This window comes from Neofelis nebulosa, chromosome 16 (genome assembly GCF_028018385.1).
Source record: "Neofelis nebulosa isolate mNeoNeb1 chromosome 16, mNeoNeb1.pri, whole genome shotgun sequence".
Lineage (NCBI taxonomy): Eukaryota > Metazoa > Chordata > Mammalia > Carnivora > Felidae > Neofelis > Neofelis nebulosa.
In genome coordinates, this window is record NC_080797.1 from 1,096,470 (window position 1) to 1,101,810 (window position 5,341).

Genomic DNA, 5,341 nt, shown 5'->3' on the forward strand with positions numbered 1-5,341 from the left:
AGACGGCACCCAAGGGCTGGGTCTGGAGTCCCGGCCTCGGCGAGTGAGCGTTGGAGAAGGGACGAGGGGGCCGTGGGAGGTGGGGGCAACACTGAAGCCCAGATAGTGGAAGATCCACTATGTGCTGTGCACGACTGATTACAAACGGGAGCTCGCAGGTCGCCAGTGTGGACTGGGGACACAGCCCTGACCGGCGCTGACGTCCCCAAACGCCCACCAGACTCTGCCGCCGATGGGGAGTGATGGAGGCACCGGGTTCTGGACTCTTCCCACACTGGTGCTGGGCAGACAGACCCGGGGGGGGGGGGGTCCCTGGGGGCCCGGCCTCCAGGCATTCGTGCCTTCGTGGGACCCCTGCCCCCCGGGGTGAGGGTAGGGCTGTGAGGCTCCTGTGCAAAGGGATGCGGCATAGGTCACGGGTGGCGTTCCCGTGATGCTGTGACACAGGTGGGACCCCGTGTCCCCCTCCCGGCAGCCCCACGGAAGCCAACAGCCACTTCCCGACCCTCGTAGGAGAGGCCCACGTGTCAGGACCGGGCGTGGGCTGGAGGGCCCCGGAGGGCCCCGGGCCTCGGCCCTATGACCTGCCGAGAGTTTGGGTGAGGCTGGGCGCAGACGCCACCCCAGTCGAGCGTCTGCGAGGGGTGCAGCCCACTGAGGCCCGGAAGTGGAGGCCCGGCTGAGCCCCGGAAGTGGAGACGCCCTGAGACCCGGAAGCAGAGACCCGGAAGCGGAGGCCCGGCGGAGCCTCACGTAGCTGCCCGACCCCAGGGGGCTGCAGGACGGTGCCTGTCCGGCCGGCTGAAGCTGCGGGGTTCGTGGTGATTTGTCACGCGGCCATGGAAAACCGACTCAGGTGATTCTGGGGAGGTGTGGTGTCGACGTGGGGCCGATCCCGGGGCGCAGTCTGGACGGCAGGGGGTGGGCAGGGAGGGAAGCGGCCTCTGATGTGCGGTCCCCCGGCTTCCTCCCGATGCGCGTCAGCTGGGCCGGGGGCTCCGGCTGTGGGGGGCAGGTCATCGAGCGACTTGACGCCGGAGCCCGGGTGAGCAGGGGCCCGTCCTGTGGTCAGGAGGGCAGGCACGAGGGCAGCCGCGGCGCCCCCTGCGCGCACACGCGTCTGCGAACACGCCCGAGGCCCGTCCGCCAGCGGCTGCGCGAGCGGGACCCGTCTGCTGCCCGGGTGTGGTGACTGAGGGTGAAGACCCCGGGCACGTCACGGCCCCTGCCCTGCTCCTCCTGGGCGGGTCAAGCGCCCGCCGTGCTTTGATCGAACTGCCCTCAGCGCTGAGCTCCGGCGCCGCCCGAGCGCGTTTCCGCGAGGAGGGGGGGGACTCGCGGGCTCGCTGCCAGGTGCCGGGTGCAGGTGCACAGTCGCGGCTCCAGCGGCGTCGCCGGGTCGCGGGGAGGCCGCGAGGGGGGGAGGGGCGTGGAGCGGTTTCCGGGGACCGGCCCCCACTCCCGCAGTGACCCCGTAGGAGGCGCGACCGCCCCTGGGGCCCGGTGGCCGGAAGGGCCACGGGTGCCGCCCGCCGTGTGCGGTAGAGGGGGAAGGGCAGGGTCAGAGGAGGGGGCTCCTCGGCGGCCTGAGCCCCCGCCCCGGCGGCAGCCACGTGCCCCGGCCAGCGTCCCCAGAGCTGCGTGGCACCCACCGGCTCCCAGGGGCAGTTCTCCGCCCGGCCAGGCCACCCTACGTCCAGTCCAGACGGTGAGTGTTCTCGACTCCACCGCACATTATTCCCCTGCGGAAGGAGGCAACGGGGCCACCCGTCCACGGCGCTCAGATCAGTGTCCCCGTGTGTCACAACAGCCAGTCCTGGTTAAAGACTGGAGCCGCGGCTGGTCCTCCTGAGCAGCTCACCCCGGCCCCACCCGGGGAAGCGGCGGCTCCCGGCCCCCAGCTCGTGCGGGTGTGGGGCTGGGTCTTCACCAACGGCCACAGAGGCGGAGACGGTGTGAACCCAGCGCCGCCGGCTCTGAGTAACAAAGGCCCAACTCAAGCCGACGTAAACAATAAGGGATTTATTGGCTCACGTAACAAAACCGTCCACACGGAGCGCAAAAGCCGGCAAAGCTTGATCGTACGTACTTAGCGATGCCACCAAGGACCTGGTTTTTCTGTGCCCCCAACTGTCCCCACAGCGGGATCCACTTCAGGCTAACAATGGGGCGCCACCCACGACCCCTCACGCCAGCAGCACGGTCTCTGCTGGACATTCCCCACGTGGTGGGGTCACTCTGGCCGAGCTGTGTCCGTGAACCAACCCGTAGCCAGAGAGTCGGAAGGAGCCGCTGGCCTCGTCCAGGCTGGGGGTTCCACCCCAGAGGTGGGGACCCTGAACCCCCCCCCCCCAGCAGAGATGGGGGCTGCTGGCAAAGCAGATGGCACAGCCGACGCCCCCCACCACACCCCTGCATCTTACACACCAGCTCGCCCTGTGCTGAGCGGCGACCTGTGTGTGTCCAGCGTCCAGGACAGTTGATCCCTGGACGCCAGCGAACTATGCTGGAGGCCACTGTTCCGAGACCTCCGACCGGAAGAAAACGAGCCTGTGTCCCAAGAGCTCTGCCGGCCACGAAGGCCACCCCCAGCACTGCCCTCTCCCCGTGGGGGGCCCCCAGGAGCCGAGTGGCTCCTGCTACTTTTCAGGGGAAAATGTATCGTGTGCGCAAACGTTCGTGCACTCAGGATCTGATTTTAGCTGTGAGACACTTCGCTATGAGACGCGCATGTAATTAAGCAGTTTCCTTCCCCGGGGTCTGGGAGCCTGACTGTTCTCTCTCATTGACACATCACTGCGATTATCAGAAATAAATGTGTCTTAGCTTTTGCTTTTTTTTTTTTGATCCGTTTTGGCTTTCCCAAATTGATCCGCAACGGGAGAGGGAACCCGTGGAAATTATGTTTTCACACAGGTTCGTGTGACTTTGCAGCCTGGCCATTGAGGGTGGGGCCTGGAGGCAGTCGGGGTCCTGCCTCAGGTCTGCCCCCAGATTCACACCGGCTCTTACTCCTTGGCCGCTTGGGATAGAAGCGGAGGGCTCTGGGAGGCTGCACTCGCAGAGACCCGATGGACGTGTCCCGAGGACAGCCGGTCCCTCCCCTGCTTCCAGGCTCTCCCCCCGGAGTAGGCCGTGGTGCCGGCCACTGAGAACAGACCGTTGGGCCCCTGTGTGGACCCTGACCCGACTGTATTCACGTGCACGGCCAGCTAAGGTGCCCTGTGAGCTACAAGGCCATCAGAGTGGGTGGCTGTCCACCCGGAAGGGGAGGAGGTCTTGGGCACCTGGGGCAGGGAATGAACCGTCTACCAGGAGGCCCGGCCCGCACTGTGGCTATTCTGACTCTGGGGAGGGGGGAGGGAAGCCCAAGGGCCAGGCCCAGGTTGGCCCTCCAGCCACACCTCTGCCCTTCTCGGCCTCCCCGGCTCCTGGGTCTTCTCCCCGAGGTCATCTGGGTGGACGGGAAGGGTGAGGGCCAGAGCTGGGGAGCCCGTCACAGGAGGCGGTCGGTCGGCTTCCCTCCGTCAGTGGGTGCCACCGTCCCCTCGGAGTCTCTGGTTTTGTCCCTGGGCCGCCTTCCAGGGCAGGCTCGTGAACTCTCCGTGGGCCTCACCCCCTCCTACGACCCCAGGGAAACGGCCTCATCAGCGGCCTTCCCGGACCGGACTGCAGAGCCACAGCCGAGCCAATAAGCCTTTAAAAAGACCCAGGCGTTCCCAGCTTAGAGCAGAGGGAGGCTGTGGGGACGGTCCAGAACGGGCCGGGGCGGGGGCGGGTTTGGTGAGCCAAGGGCAGGGAGGCGAGGGGCAGGCCGCCGGGGTCCCCCCACCCCTGGCCGTGGTGGCTCTCAGCTTCCTGTGGCCAGCAGAGAACGCAGGGTCAGGGCATTCTGACGCCTGGTCCTTAAAATCTCACATCCCCTTTTCTTCTTGCAGTGCAGCCTGCCTCTGGCTGGGGGAGGTCAGACCCAGGGGCTCGGCTGGGGTCACCCCAGACCTGGAGAAGCTGCTGCGGGGTGCAGGGGCCGCTGGGCGTGGGCCTGTCCATCATTCGCCTCACAGGGGGTGGCATGCAGCTGTCGAGACCCTGCAGCCAGCTCGGGGCCCACCCCCGCGTCCAGACCCGAGCTCTGGTCTCCAGGGCCTTGTGCCGTAGCCCGAGGTGCCATTGAAGGGAGACCCAAGTTGGCGTCAGCGGCGCTGCCCCCAAGGCTGAGCACCGAGTGGCCGTGAGGACGGTCCGGTCCTGGGTCCCCACCTCTATCCTCACCCGCCCGCTCCCGTCCTCCTGCCGCATAGACTCGGAGACACCCCCCCCCCCCCCACCCTATTCACCTATTTTGCAGACGCATCAGGGTTTTCGGAGCCTCTGAGCCTCTGTACATGCTGTTCTCTCCGCCTCGATACCCTCTCCCTCTGGGCTGCCGGGTTAACTCCCACAGATTGCTCAGGACCGGTTCAGGCTGTGCACTCCCGAGACCCAGGCCCACGGTGACCCCGGAGCCGGCACGTCACACGCTCCTCTGCTGCTGGCCTTCTCATTCCCATTTGTGACCACCCCTCCCCTGCCCCCCCCAAGGCTGTGAGCCGGGAGTGGGGGCCCCCACCGGGCAGCGGCGTCAGCCTCCCACACACAGAGACAGTGCGGCAACGAGGGACGGGGGCTCGGCCTCGGGGATAGGCGGGAGCTGCAGCCACGGCCTTCCCGCCCCCCCCGCCCCCCAGGGCCGTGCGGATGGACCCGGCCGCCCCCTTCCTCGCGCCCCCGGCACAGTCCCCCACTGGGAGCAGGGCCGTCGAGATGGGTTGGGCAACCAGTCCAGGTGGCCCCCCAAGGCAGTCCCTCCTGGTCTCCCCACGTCCACCCCAAGCCCACTCCTGCCGGCCCATGGACCCCTTGGGTCTGGGCTCCACCCACCCCGCCTCACCCCGACCTGGGACGGCGTGAATCCCAGCTTTCCCAGGACGTGGGAGGAAGAAGCCAGGGAAGGGGCCCCTCCAAGCACCGAAGCTGGATGGGGTGGTGGGGGGGGGCACCGAGCTGGCGGCAGGTCCTGAGGTGGCTGTGTGCACGGGGGGGGGGGGGGGGGGGGGCTCCGCTCTGTCCCGCGCTGCCGGCCAGTCCGCGGGGAGGGGAGAGGTGGGGCTGCGGACCGCGGTGCCTGGTGGTCTCCCCACACGCAGTCACCGGGAGTCACGTGCAGTCAGCGGCATCCACGAGCCCCCCCGCCCACGCCGGGTGCCCGCGGCGCCGATGCCCGCGTGGCCTGGTGTCCGGGCACAAGCCCGCAGCGGGGCCGGGCACCTGCGGGCGGGCGGACGCGCGTGTGAGCGCCGGG